Source organism: Bos indicus, chromosome 21, assembly GCF_029378745.1.
Source record: "Bos indicus isolate NIAB-ARS_2022 breed Sahiwal x Tharparkar chromosome 21, NIAB-ARS_B.indTharparkar_mat_pri_1.0, whole genome shotgun sequence".
In the NCBI taxonomy this organism is placed as follows: Eukaryota; Metazoa; Chordata; class Mammalia; order Artiodactyla; family Bovidae; genus Bos; species Bos indicus.
In genome coordinates, this window is record NC_091780.1 from 6,542,876 (window position 1) to 6,569,547 (window position 26,672).

A 26,672-nucleotide genomic window follows, 5' to 3' on the forward strand; every position below is an offset into this window, starting at 1 on the left:
AATGTCGACATTCACTCATGCCATCTCTTGTTTGACCACTTCCAATTTGCCTTGATTCATGGACCTGACTTTCCACGTTCCTATGCAATATTGCTCTTTACAGTATGGGACCTTGCTTCTATCACCAGTCACATCCACAGCTGGGTATTCTTTTTGCTTTGGCTCCATCCCTTCATTCTTTCTGGAGTTATTTCTCTACTGATCTCCAGTAGCATATTGGGAGAATGTGGTCCACTGGAGAAGGGAATGGCAAACCACTTCACTGTTCTTACCTTGAGAACCCCATGAACAGTATGAAAAGGCAAAATGATAGGATACTGAAAGAGAAACTCCCCAGGTCAGTAGGTGCCCAATATGCTACTGGAGATCAGTGGAGAAAACACCAATACATTATATTAATGCATATATATGGACTTTAGAAAGATGGTAACGATGACCCTATATGCAAGACAGCAAAAGAGACTGATGGAGAGAGCAGTCTTATGGACTCTGTGGGAGAAGGCGGAGGTGGGATGATTTAAGAGAATAGCATTGAAATGTGTATATTACCATATGTGAAACGGATCTCCAGTCCAGGTTCAATGCATGAGACAGGGTGCTCAGGGCTGGTACACTGGGATGACCCTGAGGGATGGGATGGGGATGGAGGTGGGAGGGTGGTTCAGGATGGGAAACACATGTACACCTGTGGCGGATTCATGTCAATGTATGGCAAAAACACTACAATATTTTAAAGTAATTAGCCTCCAATTAAAAATAATTAATTAAAAAAATAAATACATCCATTGAAAAACAGAGTATCAGATTAGACTTTTTAAAATCCCAACTATAAGCTACTTATAAGAGATATGCTATTAATATAACCAAAAAGAAATGTTGAAAGTAAGAGGAGGGAGAAAGGTATACCAAGCAAACTCTATCCCCCCAAACTTGACATAGCTATTCTAATATCAGACGAAGGCAAAAAGAACTAGCAGATATTAAGAGGAATGTTTCATAACAGTGAAAGGGATCAGTTCACCAGGAAAATATTTAAAAATTAAATCTGGAGACACTGAATAATATACCTTTAAAATATATAAAGTTTACAGAATTAAAAGGCATAACAAAGTCATAATTATGTTTGGGTGGTTTTAACACACCTTTCAGTATGTGATAAAACCAGCTGACCAAAAAGCAATAAGAATATAGATGTGAACAATTAAATGAACAAAACTGACCCAGTTGATATATGCAGAGAGCACTGTACCCAGCAAATGCAGACAGTTATTCTCTTCAAGTGCACGTGGATATTTACCCAGGTTGGCCACATGACAGCCCTTAAAAAATATCCCAAAAATTTCAAAGATTTTAAATCTATAGAGTATAATCACTGATCACAGTGAAATTACTAGAAAAAAGTCACATATTTTTAAGTTAAACAATGTACTTCTACATGTAGCAAAGAAGAAATCACAATGGAAATAAAACATTTTAAAATGCATAATAATAATAAAAGGTGGGATTCAAATAGTGACAAATTTAGAGGAAGTTTTATAATATTAAAAGCTTTTATAAATATAGAAGACTGATGAAAATCAACGATTGAATGTCTCAAAAACAGAAGAGAAATGAGTAAAATAGGAAACAAACACATGATAGAGAATATTATAAAAGCAAAAGTTTCTTTAAAAGAAAGAAATTTATAAAATTCTAGCAAGACTGATTAAGACACAAATAATATGAGGAATCAAAAGGATCTGTCATTATAGATTAAGCAGATATTTAACAAATAATAAGAGAATATCGCAAACAACTTTATGTCAATGAACTTCTCTGTTGGCTCAGGTGGTAAAGAATCTGCCTGTAATGTAGGAGCCGGGTTTGATCCCTGGGTTGGGAAGATCCCCTGGAGAAGGAAATGACAATCCACTGGAGAATTCCATGGACAGAGAAGCCTGGTGGGCTACAGTCCATGGGGTCACAAAGAGTCGGACACAACTGAGCAACTAACATCATGAAGAACTTTATGTCAAAAGTTTAATTTGTCAAATTAAAAAACTAATTTGTCAAAATGAGCACAAGAAGAAATAGATATCCAAATAGTCTTCTATACAAAACAAATCTGAATTTTAAAAATCTACTCCCCCAAATCTTTAGTCCCAGATGGCTTTTCCAGTGAATTCTTCCAATATTTAAGGAAGAGTCAGCACAAGTATTACAGAAAGTTTTCCAGAGAAAAAAGGAAGGAATGCTTCCACATTTGTTTTGCAAGGCCAGCATAATCTTGATACTAAAGTCTGACAAGATATTTGGAGAAAAAGACCCAACAAATATAAGCCAAGTCATTCAGAATCATAAGTGCAAATTTTCTAAACAAAGTAACATATAGTACACGACAAACAAGTTTGGTTTATTTCAGGAATATGTGGCTGATTTACTATTTGAAAAACAATGTTGTTAACCATTTAAAAAGAATAAAGGAAAAAGCCAAATTTTCAAAAGCCTTAGATAAAATTCACCCCCATTCATAAAAAAAAAAACTCACAGAAAAGATGCTGTTTATCTGATAAACAGCATCTTCAAAAACTGTAAACTCAGTATCATGTAATCCTATAATAGGGAGATATTGAGATTTACCCCCCCTGAGATTATTATCACTTAGACAAAAATGTCCACTATCTGCAAGGAGTCTCATCATCCTGAATATAATATTATATAATATATAAATATAAATATAATATTTAATAAATAAAAATTACAAGGCTCAAAAGGAAAAAATAAAAATTGTTCTTGCAAACATATATGCAGAAAAACCCCACACATTGTGTTGTGTGTAAATTTAAACATAAATGTCAAAGATTAAGGCTGACACCAAGAGAGGGCATCAGAGGGCAGACAGACGGAAACCACAATCACAGACAACTAGCCAATCTGATCACATGGACCATAGCCTTGTCTAACTCAATCAAACTAAACCATGCCGTGTGGGGCCACCCAAGACGGATGAGTCATGGTAGAGAGGTCTGACAGAATATGGCCCTCTGGAGAAGGGAAGGCAAACCACTTCAGTATTCTTGCTTTGAGAACCCCATGAACATTATGAAAAGGCAAAAAGATAGGACACTGAAAGATGAATGCCACAGGTTGGTAGGTGCCCATATGCTACTGGAGATCAGTGGAGAAATAACTCCAGAAAGAATGAAGGGATGGAGCCAAAGCAAAACAGCACCCAGTTGTGGATGGGACTAGTGATAGAAGCAAGGTTTGATGCTGTAAGGAGCAATATTGATAGGAACCTGGAACATTAGGTCAAAGAATCAAGGCAAATTAGAAGAGGTCAAACAGGAGATGACAAGAGTGAACATTGACATTCTAGGAATTGGCGAACTAAGATGGACTGGAATGGGTGAATTTAACTCAGATGACCATTATACCTACTACTGTGGGCAGGGATCCCTTAGAAGAAATGGAGTAGCCATAATAGTCAACAAAAGAGTCTGAAATGCAGTACTTGGATGCAATCTCAAAAATGACAGAATGATCTCTGTTCATTTCCAAGACAAACCATTCAATATCACGGTAATCCAAGACTATGCCCCTACCAGTAATGCTGAAGAAGCTGAAGTTGAACAGTTCTATGAAGACCTACAAGACCTTCAGAACTAACACCCCCAAAGGGTGTCCTTTTCATTATAGGGGACTGGAATGCAAAAGTAGGAAGTCAAGAAACACCTGGAGTAACAGGTAAATTTGGCTTTGGAGTACAGAATGAAGCAGAGCAAAGGCTAATACAGTTCTGCCAAGAGAATGCACTGGTCATAGCAAACACCCTCTTCCAGCACACAAGAGAAGACTTTACACATGGACATCACCAGATGGTTGACACCGAAATCATATTGATTATATTCTTTGCAGCCAAAGATGGAGAAGCTCTATAAAGTCACCAAAAACAAGACCAGAAGCTGACTGTGGCTCAGATCATGAACTCCTTATTGCCAAATTCAGACTGAAATTGAAGAAAGTGGAGAAAACCACTATACCATTTAGGTATGACCTAAATCAAATCCCTTATGATTATACAGTGGAAGTGAGAAATAGATTTAAGGGACTAGATCTGATAGAGTGCCTGATGAACTATGGACAGAGGTTCGTGACATTGTACAGAAGACAGGAATCAAGACCATCCCCAAGAAAAAGAAATGCAAAAAAGCAAAATGGCTGTCTGGGGAGGCCTTACAAATAGCTGTGAAAAGAAGGGAAATGAAAAGCAAAGGAGAAAAGGAAAGATATACCCATTTGAATGCAGAGTTCCAAAGAATAGCAAGGAGACATAAGAAAGCCTTCCTCAGAGATCAATGCAAAGAAATAGAGGAAAACAACAGAATGGGAAAGACTACAGATCTCTTCAAGAAAATTAGAGATACCAAGGGAACATTTCATGCAAAGATGGGCTCAATAAAGGACAGAAATGGTATGGACCTAACAGAAGCAGAAGATATTAAAAAGAGGTGGCAAGAATACACAGAACTATACAAAAAAGATCTTCATGACCCAGATAATCACAATGGTATAATCACTCACCTACAGCCAGACATCCTGGAATATGAAGTCAAATGGGCTTTAGGAAGCATCACCACGAACAAAGCTAGTGGAGGTGATGGAATTCCAGTTGAGCTATTTCAAATCCTGAAAGATGATGCTGTGAAAGTGCTGCACTCAAGATATGCCAGCAAATTTGGAAAACTCGGCAGTGGCCACAGGACTGGAAAAGGTCAGTTTTCATTCCAATCCTAAAGAAAGGCAATGCCAAAGAATGCTCAAACTACCGCAGAGTTGCACTCATCTCACATGCTAGTAAAGTAATGCTCAAAATTCTCCAAGCCAGGCTTCAGCAGTATGTGAACCGTGAACTTCCTGATGTTCAAGCTGGTTTTAGAAAAGGCAGAGGAACCAGAGATCAAATTGCCAACATCCGCTGGATCATTGAAAAAGCAGGAGAGTTCCAGAAAAACATCTATTTCTGCTTTATTGACTATGCCAAAGCCTTTGACTGTGTGGATCACAATAAACTGTGGAAAATTCTGAAAGAGATGGGAATACCAGACCACCTGACCTGCCTCTTGAGAAACCTGTATGCAGGTCAGGAAGCAACAGTTAGAACTGGACATGGAACGACAGACTGGTTCCAAAGAGGAAAAGGAGTTCGTCAAGGCTGTATATTGTCACCCTGTTTATTTAACTTCTATGCAGAGTACATCATGAGAAATGCTGGGCTGGAAGAAGCACAAGCTGGAATCAAGATTGCCGGGAGAAATATCAATAACCTCAGATATGCAGATGACACCACCCTTATGGCAGATAGTAAAGAACTAAACAGCCTCTTGATGAAAGTGAAAGAAGAGAGTGAAAAAGTTGGCTTAAAGCTCAACATTCAGAAAACTAAGATCATTGCATCTGTCCCATCACTTCATGGGAAATAGATGGGGAAACAGTGGAAACAGTGGCTGACTTTATTTTTCTGGGCTCCAGAATCACTCCAGATGGTGACTGTAGCCATGAAATTTAAAGACGCTTACTCCTTGGAAGGAAAGCTATGACCAACCTAGACAGCATATTAAAAAGCAGAGACATTGCTTTATCAACAAAGGTCCGTGTAGTCAAGGCTACGTTTTTTCCAGTGGCCATGTATGGATGTGAGAGTTGGACTATAAAGAAAGCTGAGCGCCAAAGAATTGATGCTTTTAAACTATGGTGTTGGAGAAGACTCTTGAGAATTCCTTGGACTGCAAGGAGATCCAACCAGACCATCCTAAAGGAGATCAGTCCTGGGTGTTCATTGGAAGGACTGATGTTGAAGCTGAAACTCTAATACTTTGGCTACCTGATGCGAAGAGCTGACTCATTGGAAAAGACCCTAATGCTGGGAAAGATTGAAGGCAGGAAGAGAAGGGGACGACAGAGGATGAGATGGTTGGATGGCATCATCGACTCAATGGACATGAGTTTGAGTGGACTCTGGAAGTTGGTGATGGACAGGGAGACCTGGCGTGCTGCAGTTCATGGGGTCTCAAAGAGTCAGACACAACTGAGCATCTGAATTGAACTGAAAACAATGTCTGTAAAGGAGCATCTTAATGAAGCAGGTTAAATGAAAATAAAGAGCTTCTATTTCTCAACAAAGCATTAAGAGAGCGAAAAGGCAAGCCATGGAGTGTTAAAACTGACAAATGGCTCATATCCAATATATGTGAAGAAGTCCTACTCAAACCCGATACTGACAACTCGATAAAAAAAAAATGAACAAGGCACTCAACAAACACTTTACAAAATGCCGTATCTAAATGACCAATAAACATATGAAAAGGTGCTCAATCTCATTATTAGAAATACTCATAGTACCAGATGGCAATACATGGAACAATGGAAACTCACACACTGTTGGAGAAGTTTAAACAATTATAACCACTTTGAAAAACCATTTGTCATTATTTCCTAAAATTGAACATAGGCACATATAGCCGAGCAATTTCATTCCTGGCATATATCAGAAGGACACTCACAAGAGTGCCAAAGGAATGCATGTTAACGTTCACATGAGCAACGTTAACAGTAACTCAAAGGGGCACTTCCCAAATGTCCACCAAGAGTAAAGTGGACATTGTGGTCTATTTACTCCAAGGGATGCTGTGTTGCAAGGAAATGAACCAACTGGTACTTACAACAATGTAGCTTCCTCTTACAATCTTCATGTTTAGCAAAAAAACTCTAATGAAAAATAAATAGATGTTTTATGTTTCCATTTTTATAACATTCAAAAACAGATAAAACCAATCTATGATAGTAAAACTCAGAGCAGAGGTTAGCTCTGGGGAGAAGAGAAGAATGGTGCCTGGATGAGGCCTGAAGGGACTTCGGGTGCTGGCGATGTTCTGCTTCTTGACGCGGGTGCTGCTTCCATGCGTGCATTCAGTTTGATCCATCACCAAACCGTACACTTAGGATTAGTATGATGTTCTGTATATACATTACAATTTCTTGAAAGCTGTTAAAAATGAAAAAGCAGAAACTAGCTACTTTTAAGTCCTTACCTTTCTAAGACAGCTGATGTTTAGAGACAACAGTCTCTTCTTTTGCAATATAAATTTTAATACCAAAAGTACCTATCGTAAGATATACATAAAAGCCCATAGTCTTACTACCATGTAATCCCCATTGGCATCTAAAATAATTGCTTCCCATGTGATACTAGTGGTAAAGAACCTGCCTGCCAATGCAGGAGACTTAAGAGACATGGGTTCAATCCCTGGGTCAGGAAGATTCCCTGGAGGAGGGCATGGCAACCCAGTCCAGTAGAATCCCATGGACAGAGGAGTTTAGCAGGCTACAGTCTATAGGGTCGCAAGAAGTCGAACACGACTGAGGCTAAGCATACATGCATGCAATGAGTAATGCATGTGCATAATTAGAGTGTTCAAATAATGCAGTAATAATGTGAAAGTGAAAGTGAAGTTGCTCAGTTGTGTCCGACTCTTTATGACCCCATGGACTGTAGTCCACCAGGCTCCTCCATCTATGGAATTTTCCAGGCAAGAATACTGGAGTGGGTTGCCATTTCCTTCTCCAGGAGATCTTCCCAACCCAGGGCTTGAACCCAGGTCTCCCGCATTGTAGGCAGACGCTTTACCATCTGATCCACCAGGGAAGTCCCTGTACATAATTAGAGCATTCAAATAATGTAGTAATAATGTAAATATGTATTAATATTAAATGAAAAGTGAAAAGCTCTCTGCAAAAAGGAAGCACTCTTGACATTCATTATGATTCCATTCAGAAACATGAGTATTTAACCTGAATTTTTTTTGCTGTGCCAGCTCCCCAAACATCCCCAATGCAGCCTGTTCTTGAGACAAACCGAGCTGATTGTCCATGGCAGTAAGACAGAGCACCTAGAGGGGAGTGGCATTGAGCAGTGAGGGAAAGGCAAGGTCAGATTATTTCTGATAATTTGAAGTTTGTTTTATGGGTCCTTCTATGCCAAAACAATGAATATAATCAATCTGATTTCGGTGTTGACCATCTGGTGATGTCCATGTATAGAGTTTTCTCTTGTGTTGTTGGAAGAGGGTGTTTGTTATGACCAGTGCATTTTCTTGGCAAAACTCTATTAGTCTTTGCCCTGCTTCATTTAGTATTCCAAGGCCAAATTTTCTTGTTACTCCAGGTGTTTCTTGACTTCCTACTTTTGCATTCCAGTCCCCTATGATGAAAAGGACATCTTTTTTGTGTATTAGTTCTAAAAGGTCTTGCAGGTCTTCATGCGAAGAGTTGACTCATTGGAAAAGACTCTGATGCTGGGAGGGATTGGGGGCAGGAGGAGAAGGGGACGACAGAGGATGAGATGGCTGGATGGCATCACTGACTCGATGGACGTGAGTCTAAGTGAACTCTGGGAGTTGGTGATGGACAGGGAAGCCTGGTGTGCTGCAATTCATGGGGTCGCAACTAGTCAGACACGACTGAGCGACTGATCTGATCTGATCTAATGCTAAAATAAATGCAAAACATATACTTGACAACTATAAAAGATGGTGGACAGAAATCTAAGATGTAAGTAAATGGGAAAATATCCCCTATTCCTATGTCAGAAGACTTAATCTTGTTAAGATGCCCCTATTTCCCAAACTGATCTTCAGATTTCACACAATTCCGATCAGAATCCCAGCTGACGTCTTTGTAGAAACTGATGTGTGTGTGTGCCCAGTTGTGTCCAACTCTTTGCAACCCCATGGACTGTAGCCTGCCAGGCTCCTCTGTCCATGGGATTCTCCAGGCAAGAATACTGGAGTGGGTTGCCATGCCCTCCTCCAGGGGTTCTTTGGGACCCAGGGATCAAACCTGCATCTCCTGCATAGGCAGGCGGGTTCTTTACCACCCTCCCCACCTGGGAAGTGTCACCTAGAAACTGGTAAGCTAATTCTAAAATTCATATGGAATTGAAGGGTACCCAGAAAGATAAAGCAATCCTGGAAAAGAAGAATCCAATAGGTTTCACACATTCTAATTTCAAAACTTACTACTGAGCAGCAGTAATCCAGACAGCATGGTACTTATTGACACAAAGATAGACCTAGAGATCGATGGGATAGAACTGAGAGAGAAATAAACCCACATGGGGAAATCCATGGCCGTCCAGTGGCTAATACTCCGTGCTTCCACTGCAGGGAGCACAGGTTCGATCCCTGATGGGGGATCTAAGATCCCACATGTCATGCAGCGCAGCCAGAAAAATAAACCCACACTTCTATAGTCAACTGACTTTCAGCCAGAGTGCCAAGACCATTCAGTAGAGGAAGAAGGCAATCACCAAAGGCCATTACTATGTGATTCCTTTTAGGGGAGGATCCAGAATAGGGACTCTAGAAGTAGATAATGAGTGCTGAAGGCTGCAGTGGGGGCGCAGAGGGGTGACAGCTAAAGGACTGGATGAAAATGTCCTAGAATTGACTTGTGATGGGTGCATATACCTGTTCAGTTCAGTTCAGTCACTCAGTTGTGTCCAACTCTTTGCGACCCCATGGATCGCAGCACGCCAGGCCTCCCTGTCCATCACCAACACCTGGAGTTCACCCAGACTCACGTCCATCGAGTCAGTGATGCCATCCAGCCATCTCATCCTCTGTCGTCCCCTTCTCCTCCTGCCCCCAATCCCTCCCAGCATCACAGTCTTTTCCAATGAGTCAACTCTTTGCATCAGGTGGCCAAAGTACTGAGGTTTCAGCTTTAGCATCATTCCTTCCAAAGAAATCCCAGGGCTGATCTCCTTCAGAATGGACTGGTTGGATCTCCTTGCAGTCCAAGGGACTCTCAAGAATCTTCTCCAACACCACAGTTCAAAAGCATCAGTTCTTCAGCGCTCAGCCTTCTTCACAGTCCAACTCTCACATCCATACATGACCACAGGAAAAACCATAACCTTGACTAGACGAACCTTTGTTGGCAAAGTAATGTCTCTGCTTTTGCATATGCTATCTAGGTTGGTCATAACTTTCCTTCCAAGGACTAAGCGTCTTTTAATTTCATGGCTGCAGTCACCATCTGCAGTGATTTTGGAGCCCAGAAAAATAAAGTCTGACACTGTTTCCACTGTTTCCCCATCTATTTCCCATGAAGTGATGGGACCAGATGCCATGATCTTCCTTTTCTGAATGATGAGCTTTAAGCCAATTTTTTCACTCTCCACTTTCACTTTCATCAAGAGGCTTTTGAGTTCCTCTTCACTTTCTGCCATAAGGGTGGTGTCATCTGCATATCTCAGGTTATTGATATTTCTCCCGGCAATCTTGATTCCAGCTTGTGCTTCTTCCAGTCCAGCATTTCTCATAATGTACTCGACATTCTAGGAATCAGCAAACTAAAATGGACTGGAATGGGTGAATTTAACTCAGATGAGCATTATATCTACTACTGTGGGCAGGAATCCCTTAGAAGAAATGGAGTAGCCATAATGGTCAACAAAAGAGTCCAAATAGGGGATATTTTCCCATTACTTACATCTTAGATTTCTGTCCACCATCTTTTATAGTTGTCAAGTATATGTTTTGCATTTATTTTAGCATTAGATCAGATCAGATCAGTTGCTCAGCCGTGTCCGACTAGTTGCGACCCCATGAATTGCAGCACACCAGGCTTCCCTGTCCATCACCAACTCTCAGAGTTCACTGAGACTCACGTCCATCGAGTCAGTGATGCCATCCAGCCATCTCATCCTCTGTCGTCCCCTTCTCCTCCTGCCCCCAATCCCTCCCAGCATCAGAGTCTTTTCCAATGAGTCAACTCTTCGCATGAAGACCTACAAGACCTTTTAGAACTAATACACAAAAAAGATGTCCTTTTCATCATAGGGGACTGGAATGCAAAAGTAGGAAGTCAAGAAACACCTGGAGTAACAAGAAAATTCGACGTTCACTCTGGCCATCTCCTGTTTGACTTCTTCCAATTGGCCTTGATTCATGGACCTGACTTTCCAGGTTCCTATGCAGTATTGCTCTTTACAGCATGGGACCTTGCTTCAATCACCAGTCACATCCACAGCTGTGTATTGTTTTTGCTTTGGCTCCATACCTTCATTCTTTTTGGAGTTATTTCTCCACTGATCTCCAGTAGCATATTGGGCACCTTCTGACCTGGGGAGTTTCTATTTCAGTATCCTATCATTTGCCTTTTAATACTGTTCATGGGGTTCTCAAAGCAAGAATACTGAAGTGGTTTGCCATTCCCTTCTCCAGTGGACCACATTCTGTCAGACCTCTCCACCATGACCCTCCCATCTTGGGTGGCCCCACACGGCATGGCTTAGTTTCATTGAGTTATACAAGGCTGTGGTCCGTGTGATCAGATTGGCTAGTTTTCTGTGATTATGCTTTCAGTGTGTCTGCCCTCTGATGCCTCTCGCAACACCTACCATCTTACTTGGGTTTCTCTTACCTTGGACGTGGGGTGTCTCTTCACGGCTGCTCCAGCAAAGCGCAGCTGTTGCTCCTTACCTTGGACGAGGGGTATCTCCTCATGGCTGCCCCTCCTGACCTTGAATGTGGAGTAGCTCCTCTCGGCCCTCCTGCACCCGCGCAGCCACTGGTCCTTGGACGTGGAGTAGCTCCTCTTGGCCTTCCTACACCCACGCCACCGCCACTCCTTGGATGTTGGTTTTCAGCTCTTCCTAAAAATCAGGAATGGATGTGGATATTTAATTACATTTCTTGGGGTGCTGATCTAGTAGTTTTTTACTCTGTTAATGTGATCTCATATTAGTTTCTTACTACTGGCTATCTGCCTGCAATGCAGGAGAGCCGGGTTCAATTCCTGGGTTGGGAAGATCCCCTGGAGGAGGAAATGGCAACCCATTCCAGTATTCTTGCCTGGAAAATCCCATGGACAGAGAAGCCTGGCAGGTTACAGTCCATGGGGTTGCAAGAGTCAGACACGACTTAGTGACTAAACCACCACCACCGGACTAGCCTGGTATTCAGGGAACCAACTCTTGGTCATGTATTATTTTAAAATTTACTGAAAATATGTTTTTGCTAATATTCTGTTGAACATTTTAGAATGAATGTTATTAAAGTATTTTTCTACAGTTTTCTACTTTTGTTCTAAATGTTCTTTGTATAAATATTGTGTAGAGCTGATAAAGAAAAATTTGGAAGGTTCTTTTCTTGCTCCTTTTTTACTGTATTCTTTCCCTTATTATTATTTTTTTTTTTTGTTATTGCTTGCTCTGAGTATTGCATTTTACATACATAACTGATCACTGGCTTTGGCATTTTTACAAGTTCAAGTGAAGTGCGAGAATCTTATTTCCCTCTGTCTCTTTACCATCCTACATTTATAATTGTTTAAATATTTCCTGTATATACTTTGAGAATCACATCAGATAATGTTATAATTTTTGCTCCAATCCTCAAAGTTAATTTAGAAAAGTTAAACAAAGAAGGCTACATCTTTGCTTTCACCTGTACCCTTTTTGTTGTATTCTATTCTGTCTTGAGATTCTAAGATTCCTTCTTTTATTGTGTTTTTCTTTTTCAAGGACTCTCTTTGAACATTGTTTAGGGTAGGTACTTATAATATTTCATTTCCTTTACCTGATAACATTTTCATTTTCCCTGCATTTCTGAAGGACAGGTTCACTGAATATAGAATTACAGAATAAATGTATACTTAAATAACTATCAAATTATAGTTATTTTCTTTCAGCACTTGGAAACTGTTGTGTCACTTCTTTCTGGTCTTCATGGTTTCTGATGAGAAATCTGCTGTGATTTGAATTATTTATACCCTATTGATAGGTATTATTTGTGTCTTGCTGCTACAAGAATTTTTTCCTTTGTTTTTAGTTTTTAAGTTTGATTATGACATGTAGGGAAAACCACTAGACCATTCAGGTATGACCTAAATCTAATCCCTTATGATTATACAATGGAAGTGAGAAATAGATTTAAGGGCCTAGATCTGAAAGATAGAGTGTCTGATGAACTACGGAATGAGGTTCGTGATATTGTACAGGAGAAAGGGATCAAGACCATCCCCCTGGAAAAAAAAAAAGCAAAAAAGCAAAATGGCTGTCTGGGGAGGCCTTACAAATAGCTGTGAAAAGAAGAGAAGCAAAAAGCAAAGGAGAAAAGGAAAGATATAAGCATCTGAATGCAGAGTTCCAAAGAATAGCAAGAAGAGATAAGAAAGCCTTCTTCGGCAATCAATGAAAGAAATAGAGGAAAACAACAGAATGGGAAAGACTAGAGATCTCTTCAAGAAAATTAGAGACACCAAGGGAACATTTCATGCAAAGATGGGCTCGATAAAGGACAGAAATGGTATGGACCTAACAGAAGCAGAAGATATTAAGAAGAGGTGGCGAGAATACACAGAAGAACTGTACAAAAAAGATCTTCACAACCCAGATAATCACGATGATGTGATCACTCACCTAGAGCCAGACATCCTGGAATGTGAAGTCAAGTGGGTCTTAGAAAGCATCACTATGAACAAAGCTAGTGGAGGTGATGGAATTCCAGTTGAGCTATTTCAAATCCTGGAAGATGATGCTGTGAAAGTGTTGCACTCAACATGCCAGCAAATTTGGAAAACTCAGCAGTGGCCACAGGACTGGAAAAGGTCAGGTTTCATTCTAATCCCAAAGAAAGGCAATGCCAAAGAATGCTCAAACTACCACACAATTGCACTCATCTCACACGCTAGTAAAGTAATGCTCAAAATTCTTCAAGCCAGGCTTTAGCAATACGTGAACCATGAACTTCCAGATGTTTAAGCTGGTTTTAGAAAAGGCAGATGAACCAGAGATCAAATTGCCAACATCCGCTGGATCATGGAAAAAGCAAGAGAGTTCCAGAATAACATCTATTTCTGCTTTATTGACTATGCCAAAGCTTTGACTGTGTGGATCACAATAAACTGTGGAAAATTCTGAAAGAGATGGGAATACCAGACCACCTGATCTGCCTCTTGAGAAATCTGTATGCAGATCAGGAAGCAACAGTTAGAACTGGACATGGAACAACAGACTGCTTCCAAATAGGAAAAAGAGTACATCAAGGCTGTATATTGTCACCCTGCTTATTTAACTGATATGTAGACTACATCATGAGAAACACTGGACTGGAAGAAACACAAGCTGGAATCAAGATTGCTGGGAGAAATATCAATAACCTCAGATATGCAGATGATACCACCCTTATGGCAGAAAGTGAAGAGGAACTAAAAAGCCTCTTGATGAAAGTGAAAGAAGAGAGTGAAAAAGTTGACTTAAAGCTGAACATTCAGAAAACAAAGATCATGGCATCCGGTCCCATCATTTCATGGGAAATAGATGGGGAAACAGTGGAAACAGTGTCAGACTTTATTTTGGGGGCTCCAAAATCACTGTAGGTGCAGCCATGAAATTAAGCTTACTCCTTGGAAGAAAAGTTATGACCAACCTAGACAGCATATTCAAATGCAGAGACATTGCTTTGCCAACAAAGGTTCATCTAGTCAAGGCTTTGGTTTTTCTTGTGGTCATGTATGGATGTGAGAGTTGGACTGTGAAGGCTGAGCGCCAAAGAATTGATGCTTTTGAACTGTGGTGTTGGAGAAGACTCTTGAGAGTCCCTTGGACTGCAAGGAAATCCAACCAGTCCATGCTGAAGGAGATCAGCCGTGGGATTTCTTTGGAAGGAATGATGCTAAAGCTGAAACCTCAGTACTTTGGCCACCTGATGCAAAGAGTTGACTCATTGGAAAAGACTCTGATGCTGGGAGGGATTGGGGGCAAGAGGAGAAGGGGACGACAGAGGATGAGATGGTTGGATGGTATCACTGACTCGATGAACGTGAGTCTGAGTGAACTCCGGGAATTGGTGATGGACAGGGAGGCTTGGTGTGCTGAGATTCATGGGGTGGTAAAGAGTTGGACATGACTGAGCGACTGAGCTGATGACATGTACTGATAATGAATTTCTTTGTGTTTATCCTGTATGTGTTTGCTTAGCTTTTAAAATCTGTATATTTATGTCTTTTACTGAATCTGAAAAATTTTCAGTCATTATTTATTTGAAGGCTTTTTCAGCCCCCTCTTTTTCTCCTTTTCACTTGGGACTCAAATGACACAAATGTCAGCACTTTCATTAGACTCCCATAAGCCCCTGAGGTTTTGGTTTGGTCATGGTTTTGATTTTAGTTTTATTCACTCTATTTTCTCTTTCTTGTTTAGATTGGACAATTTTTACTGTATTAATTTCCAGATCATGAATTCTTTCCTCTGTCCTCTCCATTTTGTTGTTAAGAGAAACAACATAAAACTCCACTGAGTTTAAAAATTTTAGTTATTGTATTTTTTAATTCTAAGATTTCTATTTGGTTTTCATTTATATCTTTATTACTGAAACTTATTATTATATCTTTATTGCTGAAACTTTTTCACATTTACATTTGTTTACAGAATTTTGTAACTGTTCCTTGAGGCATTTTTAAAATTTAGAACTGCTTTAGAGTGTTTGTCAAGAAGCAAATAATAAAATGAAAGTAGAAATGAATAAAAGTGAAAGCAAAAACAATAAGAAAAAGCAATGCAATGAGCTGATTCTCAGTTTAACTGTAGAATTACCAAACATGTTTAAAAGTTAACACCAATTTTACACAATCTCTTCCAGCAAGATAAGAAGGTGAAAACATTTCTGAAACCAGTACTGCCTCAAAAATTACCACAAATACAGTACAAGAAAATACAATCATCTATCAAAATCTCCCATGACTTTGTTGCAAAATTCCTCAACAGAATGCTAACAAATTGAACCCAGCATTGTGGTTTGTGTGTGTGTGTGTGTGTGTTTAAAATGATATACCATCACCAAATGCGACTATTCCTGCTATGTGAGACTAGATCAATGTTTGAAAATCAATTACCTTAAGCAATGGCACCCCACTCCAGCACTCTTGCCTGGAAAATCCCATGGATGGAGGAGCCTGGTAGGCTGCAGTCCACGGGGTCGCTAACAGTTGGACATGACTGAGTGACTTCACTTTCACTTTTCACTTTCATGCATTGGAGAAGGAAATGGCAACCCACTCCAGTGTTCTTGCCTGGAGAACCCCAGGGACAGGGGAGCCTGGTGGGCTGCCATCTATGGTGTCACACAGAGTCGGACACGACTGAAGCAACTTAGCAGCAGCAGCAGCAGCAACCATATGAACAAGTTAAGAACAAATAATATATGATTTATCAATCAATGCAGGAAGAGCATTGGACAAAATCTAATAAACACATTATGAAAACTCTCATCAATCTAGTAATAGAGGGAAAATTTTCAACTTAATGAAGAGCACCTACAAAGTAACCTACAACTAACATCATAGTTAAAGGAAAGACAATGCTTTCCCCTTAAGACTGTGATTGAGGCAAGAATGTCTCCTCTTAGCACTGTTATTCTGACCACCTGGCAACATGGCATTGGAGGTCCTAACTGCTGTAATAAGACAGTAAAAAGAAACAAAATGCTCACAGGTTGAAAAGGAAGAAAAGAACTCCTTATTTTCTGATAACATTATCTATGTAAAAAATACTAATGGATCTACAAAATCCTCACAAAATTTCACCACATATGAGTTCATCAGGTCACAGGACATAAAATCATCCAAGAATTAACTGAAATTCTACTTATTAAAAAAGAACATGTAGAAACAAATTTAAAGCATGATTCCATTTCTAATTTTCCAATAAAATGAAAGACTTACCTATAAGTGTAACACATTCAGGGTCTGTATACTTAAATTTGCAAAATTCCAAGGAAAGAAATAGAGAAAGACTTAAAAAATAGAAGATAAGTCCTACGTTCATGGATTGGAAGACTCAACTTAGTAAAGATGTTGATTCTCTGCAAATTCTCTAGTTTTAATAAAGTTTCTATCAAACCACCACTTAATTTTGTTTGTTTTTGTGGACATCAACAAGCTTTTTGTAAAATCTATATGGGAAGGTATGGTAGTAGAGTAGGTAAAACAACTTGAAAAGAATAAAGTGGTAGGAAAAACTTTGATACTAAAGCTTACTATATAGCTTTACAGTAGTCAGGACAGAGTGGTACTGGTAAAGGGATGTCTGTGTGTATGTGTGTGTGTGCTTAGCTGCTCAGTCATGTCTGACTGTTTGTGACCTCATAGACTATAGCCCACCAAGCTCTTCTGTCCTTGGAATTATCCAAGCAAGAATACTGGAGTGGGGAGCCATTCCTGATAGCTTATGGTGAACGGTGTCAGATACGAGACCTCCGAAGAAGAAAAATTAGCTTTGGGACCAGAGACAAGGCTTAAGGCGCTTAGAGCTTCATGTGGCAAAAGTTTTATCACAGTGAAAAAGGGACAGAGAGAGTGTTTGACACAGACATCGAAGGGGCAGAGAGCGCCCCACTGGCCTGTCTTATCAGGCCTGTCTTTATATACTTTTTCAGTTGGTTATTAACAATAGAAAGGTCTTAACAAACCCACTCCGGCAACATGCATCTTAAGATAACAGGATTAGTCAGAAGGTTCTTAAGAAGAAGAAACGTGACCTCGAGCAAGATACATTGTTGTTATACAACTGTTCAGATCAGATCAGTCACTCAGTCGTGTCCGACTCTTTGCGACCCTGTGAATCGCAGCACACCAAGCCTCCCTGTCCGTCACCAACTCCCGGAGTTCACTCAGACTCACGTCCATCGAGTCAGTGATGCCATCCAGTCATCTCATCCTCTGTCGTCCCCTTCTCCTCCTGCCCCCAATCCCTCCCAGCATCACAGTCTTTTCCAATGAGTCAACTCTTCACACGAGGTGGCCAAAGTACTGGAATTCCAGCTTTAGCATCATTCCTTCCAAAGAAATCCCAGGGCTGATCTCTAGAAAGGACTGGCTGGATCTCCTTGCAGTCCAAGGGACTCTCAAGAGTCTTCTCCAACACCACAGTTCAAAAGCATCAGTTCTTCGGCACTCAGCCTTCTTCACGGTCCAACTCTCACATTCATACATGACCACTAGAAAAACCATAGCCTTGACTAGACGAACCTTTGTTGGCAAAGTAATGTCTCTGCTTTTCAATATGCTATCTAGGTTGGTCATAATTTTCCTTCCAAGGAGTAAGGGTCTTTTAATTTCATGGCTGCAATCACCATCTGCAGTGATTTTGGAGCCCAGAAAAACAAAGTCTGACACTGTTTCCACTGTTTCCCCATCTAGTTCCCATGAAGTGATGGGACCGGATGCCATGATCTTCGTTTTCTGAATGTTGAGCTTTAAGCCAACATTTTCACTCTCCACTTTCACTTTCATCAAGAGGATTTTTAGTTCCTCTTCACTTTCTGCCATAGGGTGGTGTCATCTGCATATCTGAGGTTATTGACATTTCTCCCGGCAATCTTGACTCCAGCTTGTGTTTCTTCCAGTCCAGCGTTTCTCATGATGTACTCTGCATGTAAGTTAAATAAACAGGGTGACAATATACAGGCTTGATGTACTCCTTTTCCTATTTGGAACCAGTCGGTTGTTCCATGTCCAGTTCTAACTGTTGCTTCCTGACCTGCATACAGATTTCTCAAGAGGCAGATGAGGTGGTCTGGTATTCCCATCTCTTGAAGAATTTTCCACAGTTTATTGTGATCCACACAGTCAAAGGCTTTGGCATAGTCAATAAAGCAGAAATAGATGTTTTTCTGGAACTCTCTTGCTTTTTGCGTGATCCAGCAGATGTTGGCAATTTGATCTCTGGTTCCTCTGCCTTTTCTAAAACCAGCTTGAACATCAGGAAGTTCATGGTTCGCATATTGCTGAAGCCTGGCTTGGAGAATTTTGAGCATTACTTTACTAGCGTGTGAGATGAGTGCAATTGTGCTGTTAGTACAGAATTTAAGGAAAAACATACCTCTCAGTAAGATGAGTTGTTTTATTGTGTAATCATTAGCTCTGGGCTTAAAGAAAGTTAGTCTTAGAAGAAATAGATTGTTGCCATAACAACTCAGAGTTCAAGAAAAAAAATCTTACATGACTAAGAAAAAGGAGAGTAGAAAAAAAAGTTTGTCCTTTACTCCTCCTCAAGAGCCCTAGACTCCTTATCTACCTACCTAAGAACTAGCTCTCTCATTCCCTTCTCCAAGCCAGGCTTCACCAGTACATGAACCGTGAACTTCCAGATGTTCAGGCTGGTTTTAGAAAAGGCAGAGGAACCAGAGATCAAATTGCCAACATCCGCTGGATCATCGAAAAAGCAAGAGTTCCAGAAAAAAAATCTATTTCTGCTTTATTGACTATGCCAAAGCCTTTGACTGTGTGGATCACAATAAACTGTGGAAAATTCTGAAAGAGATGGGAATACCAGACCACCTCATCTGCCTCTTGAGAAATCTGTATGCAGGTCAGGAAGCAACACTTAGAACTGGACATGAAACAACAGACTGGTTCCAAATAGGAAATGGAGTACGTCAAGGCTATATATTGTCACCCTGCTTATTTAACTTATATGCAGAGTACATCATGAGAAACGCTGGGCTGGAAGAAGCACAAGCTGGAGTCAAGATTGCCGGGAGACATACCAATAACCTCAGATATGCAGATGACACCACCCTTATGGCAGAACGTGAAGAGGAACTAAAAAGCCTCTTGATGAAAATGAAAGAGGAGAGTGAAAAAGTTGGCTTAAAGCTCAACATTCAGAAAACGAAGATCATGGCATCTGGTCCCATCACTTCATGGGAACTAGATGGGGAAACAGTGGAAACAGTGTCAGACTTTATTTTTCTGGGCTCCAAAATCACTACAGATGGTGACTGCAGCCATGAAATTAAAAGATGCTTACTCCTTGGAAGGAAAATTATGACCAACCTAGATAGCATAGAGAAAAGCAGTGATACTACTTTGCCAAAAAAGGTCCATCTAGTCAAGGCTATGGGTTTTTCCAGTGGTCATGTATGGATGTGAGAGTTGGACTATGAAGAAAGCTGAGTGCCGAAGAATTGATGCTTTTGTACTGTGGTGTTGGAGAAGACTCTTGAGAGTTCCTTGGACTACAAGGAGATCCAGCCACTCCATCCTGAACGAGATAAGTCCTGGGCGTTCATTGGAAGAACTGATGCTGAAGCTGAAACTCCAATACTTTGGCCACCTCATGCGGAGAGCTGACCCTGGAAAAGACCCTGATGCTGGGAGGGATTGGGGGCAGGAGGAAAAGGGGACAACAGAGGATGAGATGGCTGGATGGCATCACTGACTTGATGGACATGAATTTGCGTGAACCCCAGGAGTTGGTGATGGACATGGAGGCTGGCGTGCTGTGATTCACAGGGTCTCAAAGAGTCGGACACGACTGAGTGACTGAACTGAACTGAACTGAACTTCCCTTCTCCAGACTATCTTCATGGCCCAGGGATTGAACCTGGGGCTCTGCATTGCAGGTGGATTCTTTACCATCTGAGTCACCAGTGAAGCCTGGCAAGGGATAGACACAAAGATTAATGGAACCAAAGAGAGATCCCAGAAATTCATCTACACAAATATGTCCAACTTATTTTGACAAAGGTGAAAAGCCATTCAAACAAGGAAAGATAGCATTTTCAAGAAAGTGTGCTAGAGAAATGAGACATTAAATGAGCCTCAACCCAAATATCATGTCTATATGAATCACAGACTTAAAAGTGTAAAATAAAAACTGTTAGAGAAAAAAAAAAATGGGAGAAAGTCTTGAGGTTCTTGTGCTAGATAAAGAATTCTTACACTTGACACCAAAAGTATGATCCATAAGAGAAAAATATTGATAAATTATACCTCATCAAAATTAAAATATTTGCTCTGTAAAAGACTTTGTTAAGAGGATGAAAAGGTAAGCATATCTACAGACTAAGAAAAAATTTTGCAAATCATATATTTGAAAAGGGACTTGTATGCAGAATATACAAATAACTCTCAAAATTCAATGTCAAAAAAACAATTGAATTAGAAAATGGGGAAAAGTTATGAACAGATATTTCTATTCATGAGGATATATAGATGGAAAACAAGCACAGGTAAAGAAGTTCAATATCAGTAGTCATTTGAATTTACAAATTCAAACTACAATGAGATATTGCTACACAACTTCCAAAATAATTAAAATAAAAAATGTTGATAACACCAAATGCTGAAGAGGCAGAGAGACTTCATCACTCATTTATTGCTTGTAGGAATGTAAAATAAACATCCACTCTGGAAAACAGTTTAGCAATTAAAAAACAAAAAACAAACTGAAGAGGTTAACTACCATACGAATCACGAACTGCACTTGAGCATTTATCCCTGAGAAATGGAAGCTTCAATTCACACAAAAATGTATATATAAGTGTGCACAGTAGATTTATCAGTAATAGCTCCAACTGGGGCTAAGAAGAGGAAGTTCGTCACTGATGGCATCTTCAAAGGTGAACTGAATGAGTCTTTCACTGAGGAGCTGGCTGAGGTGAGGTCCATGTTACACCAACCAGGACAGAAATCCTTATCTTGGCCACCAGGACACAGAATGTTCTTGGTGAGAAGGGCCGGTGGATTCCGGGAATTGACTGCTGTGGTTCAGAAGAAATTTGGCTTCCCTGACGGCAGAGTAGAGCTTTATGCTGAAAAGGGAGCCACAGGAGGTCTGTGTGCCATTCCCAGGCAGAGTCTCTGTGTTATAGACTGGTCGGTCCTCCACTTCCTGTGCGGCGGGCCTGCTGTGGTACGCTGCAGCTCCTCCTGGAGAGGGGGGCCAAAGGCTGCGAGGCGGTAGTGTCTGGGAAATTCTGAGGACAGAGGGCTAAATCCACGCATGGCTAAGCCCACGCAGATGGCCTCATGAGCCACAGTGGGGACCTGTTAACTACTATGTTGAGCCTGCTGTGTGCCCTATGCTGCTCAGACAGGGTGTGCTGGGCGTCAAGGGAAAGAGCATGCTGCCTTGGGACCCAGCTGGTAAGACTGGTCCTAAGAAGCCTCTGCCTGAGGACGTGAGCATTGTGGAAGCCAAAGACGAAACGCGCCCACCACCCTTGTCTCTAAACAGAAGAGTGAGAAGCCTGAGCTGCCTGCATGCCCCAGCTGGTACCCACAGCAAAATAGGTCTCCTTGGCCACTGGATCTGGAGTTTGGATGCTGCTCTATAAAGATGTTTAAAGAAAAAAAAAAATAACTGCAACTGGAAACAATTCAGTTGTTCTTCAAGGGATGAATGGTTAAACAAATTTGTACATCTGTATCATGGAATTCTATTCAGTAATAAAAAGGAATAAACTACACACAACAATCAAGATCTTAAGGAAATTATGCTGAGTGAGAAAAACCAATCTCCAAAAGTTACATACTGAATGATTCCATTTCTATAATATTCTTGAAAGTGAAAGTCGCTTAGTCTTGTCTGACTCTTTGCAACCCCATGGACTATACAGTCCATGGAATCTCCAGGTCAGAATACTGGAGAGGGTAGTCTTTCCCTTCTCCAGAGGATCGTCCCAATCCAAGGGATCCAACCCAGGTCTCTTAAACTAATGTAATTATAGACATGAGAAACCAATGAGTGGTTTCTAGAGTTAGGATTTGAGGGAGGGTTGGCTCCAAAAGGGTAGCCCAAGGGAGCCTTGCGGTGACGGAGCAGTTCTGGACCTCAAGATGCTAGATACACAAAGCTCCTATGTGACAAATTTCATAGAACCACACACACACACACACACACACACACACACACACACACGCACATGATTGTTTATACAACTGGCAACACCTTAATAAACTCTGTGGGTTGTACTAATGTCAGTATCATGGATCTGATATTATAGTCACGCAAAATGCTACCTTCGTGGGATTAGGGGTACAGAGCACACAGGATGTACTATACGTTTTTCCCTACCTTCCAAATTAGTTTCTTAAAATTCCTTGTCACATAATTCCAACTTCTGCATCTTCTCAAAATTGGTGTTTGTTGATTGTATTTTCTCATTCAAGTTGAGATTTTCTGACAATGATTTTCAATTGAATCCTGAACACGTGAGTATTGCGTTATGAGACACTAGCTTTTATTCAGGTCTTCTGTCTTATCAGTGCCTACTTACTGCCTGCTAGATGTAGAAGTTCAGCAACGCTACTTTGCCTGTGCTGACACCCAGGGACAGAAGGTGCCCCGTTACTGTAAGACCTCAGGGTCCCCACTAGATGTTTGCTGACACAAACACCACCCTGGTGCTTCCATACTCTGACACTGACACTGCAGAGTGGGATAAGGACTCACTGTTGTCGGGAGGCTATAAAAGTCTCAGCTCCCCACTCCAGCATGTCTGACACCACCAACCCATTGCGGGTGGGGGTGTGTCTTGTCACAACTTGTGAGCGTCTAGGCCCCTCTTATATTTTGGTTACAGGAGTAGGGTGAGGCCCTTGTTTTTTCCACAGTGCTTGACTGGAGTAGGGGAGTTATCACCTAGAAGTGTTCCATCTTGCTAGGCTGCCCCTTCCCTCATGTTCTAGACGGAGAGAGCAGGCTTTTTGGAGGGCTCTCTGTGTTGCTATTTCTGGATAGCTGGCTTCTCCAGCTCCCACTGTTGGACACAGGAGGCAGAAAGAAAACCCAAGGAACCTGCCTCTGTGTTGTTCTTTGGTCCTGCGGTCCCAGCCAGGCTGACTGCTTTTCTCCACCTCTCAGTGTCTTCTTGCTCTCATTTGATGTATAGTATCCAGAGGTTATAACTGTGCTTAGTGGGAAGAACAGGGAGAAGTGCATTTATTTACTCCAGAAGACTTTTATTTCATGTTAATTCCATAGTTATATTTGTTATAAATTCTCTGTAATCTTATTTTCAGTTTAAAAAAAAATTCATATTGGGGTATAGTTGATTTTAGTTTCTGCTGTACAGCAAAGGGAATCAGTTTTATATATCCACCCTTTTTTAGATGTTTTTCCCACATAGGTCATTGTAGAGTATTGAGTACAGTTTCCTATGCTATATAGTAGTTAGCTACTCGGGCTTCCCTGGTTGTTCAGATGGTAAAGAATCCACCTGCAATGTGGGAGACCTGGAATTCTATCCCTGGGTTGGGAGGACCCCCTGGAGAAGGGAATGGCTACGCACTCCAGTATCCTGTCCTGCAGAATTCCATGGACAGAGGAGCCTGGCAGGCTATAGTCCAGGGGGTCACAAAGAACTGGACAAGACTGAACAACTTTCACTTTACTGGGTTGGCCAAAATGTTTGTTCGGGTTTTTGTACACTATCACAAACCTGAATGAACTTTTTGGCCAAGCCACAATATTTTATATATGCTGCTGCTGCTAAGTCACTTCAGTCACGTCCGACTCTGTGCAACCTTTTATATATAGTAGTGTGTATATGTCAATCCCAATGCCCCATTTTATCCTTCTCCCCCATTCAGCTCCCATAAAATTATGTTAACCATAAAATTGTTTTCTACATCACGATTCTCTCTCTGTTCTGGAAATAAGTTACTTTGTCCATTTTTTAAGGTTCTATATACAAGCAATAGCATATGACGTTTTTCTTTCTCTGACTTACTTCACTCAGTATGAAAATCTCTAGGTCCATCCATGTTGCTGCAAATGGCATTATTTTGATCTTTTTATGCCTGAGTAATATTCCATTGTATATATGTACCACATCTTCTTTATCTATTCCTCTGTCGACGGACATTTAGGCTGCTTCTGTCTCCTGTCTACTGTAAACAGTGCTTCACTGAACATTTGGGTGCATGTATCGTTATGAATAATGATTTTCTTTAGATTTATCCCTGGTAGTGGGACTGTGAGGTCATATGGTACTTCTGTTTTTAGTTTTTTAAAGGGATCTCTATAATGTTCTGTATTGTGGCTGTACCAATTTACATTCTCACTAGCACTTTAGGAGGGTTCCTTTTTCTCCACACCCTCTCCAGCATATATTGTTTGAAGATATTTTGATGGTGGCCACTCTGGTGGCGCTAGTGGTAAAGAACCCACCTGCCAATGCAGGAGACTTAACAGACATGGGTTTGATACCTGGATTGGGAAGATCCCCTGGAGGAGAGAGGGCATGGCAACCCACTCCAGTATTTTTGCCTGGAGAATCCCATGGACAGAGGAGCCTGGTGGGCTACAGTCCATGAGGTCACAAAGAGTCAGACAATGAAGCAACTTAGCAGGTAGGTACCCTCTCTGACCAATGTGAGCTGATCACCTCATTGGAGTTTTGGTTTGCATTTCTCTACTAATTAGTGATACTAAGCATCTTTGCACGTGCTTTATGGCTATCTTTGGAAAAGCGTCTATTTAGATCTTCTGCCCATTTTTTGATTGGGTTGTTTGTTTTTGTTATTGAGCTGCATGAGCTGTTGTATATTTTAGAGATTAATCCCTTATTGGTCACTTCATTTGCATATATTTGGTTGCCTTTTTACTTTGTTTATGGTTTGCTGAATTCTCCCTCCTTTCCTATCTTCTGTTAAAAAAAAAATTAATAAACAGAAACCTCAATTAAATAGGATAGAAGACCAGAAGGGGGAGCTCTCACATCCTCTGATGACAGCAGAGCCCAACAAGAAGACCTGGTAAGAACTGGTCAAATTGTTAAACTGCACAGAAGAAAATGCTAAGCTAAAATCAGTGAAAAAATGGAGAGGACATTCCTGTAGTACCTTAGGGTTGAGACAAAGACCCACCAAGCTCTCAGAGGAAAGGCCAGAAGCAGTTTCCATGTTTACATTCTAGGGCCTGAGGTGAGCCAGATACAGACTGATCCTTAAGCTGCTTACAAGGGATACACTTTAAATATAAGCACATAGAAAGTTTGAACTAGAATCATGGAAAATAATTTACTACAGAAAAATTTTCCAAAACTAAAATGCAAATTCACTTTAGTGGAAGACTAAAACTCACCTCTTTTAATAACAGAAGCAGCAGACCACAAAATATTAAAAAAAGATTCAGGTACAGATGATCTGAATAAGACAATCAACAAACGATCTAATTAACACATTGAGAACATTTGGTAAAATGTTAACATTCTCGTCAAATACACAAATCAAAATCGACTACATGCTGGGCCAGAAAGAAAGCCACAGTATATTTCTGTGTGACAGGACAGAGTATGTTCTTGTTCATAGAAAACAGTAACTATAGTATATTAGAAAATGTCCAGCTGCCTAGAAATTAAAGACTATAGTTATAAATAACCCAGGTTCAAAAATTACAAACAAAAATTTGAAAATATTTTTAAATTAACCGGTTTGTTTATTTTTGGCTGTGCTGGGGCTTCGTTGCTGTGTGTGGACTCTGTCAGGCTGTAGTAGGTGGGCTTCTCATCCTGGGGACTTTTCTTATTGTGGTGCCCAGGCTCAGTTGCCCTGAGGCATGTAGGATCTTCCTGGACCAGGGATTGAATCCGTGTCCCCTGCATTGGCAGGCGAACTCTCAACCAGTGAACCAGCCAGGAAGCCTCTGAAAATACTGTAAAATGAATGATAAAGCAGGGGCTGAGGGACAGACAAAGACAAATGAAGCAGAACAGACTCCACGAAATCACCAACACAGATCTAGGGACCTATGCCACACGGCAATAGGAAGTGATGGTAGTGTATCAGTTAGTGTCCAATCGGGAACAGAAACCACACGTGATTTAAACAAGGGAAGT

General features: G+C 40.7%; 1 pseudogene; it reads left to right on the forward strand.

The window, feature by feature from the left end:
- Positions 1 to 17,272: 17,272 nt before the first annotated feature.
- LOC109575126 (small ribosomal subunit protein uS3-like) lies at positions 17,273 to 23,219 on the forward strand (annotated as a pseudogene).
- The last annotated feature ends 3,453 nt before the right edge of the window (positions 23,220 to 26,672 follow it).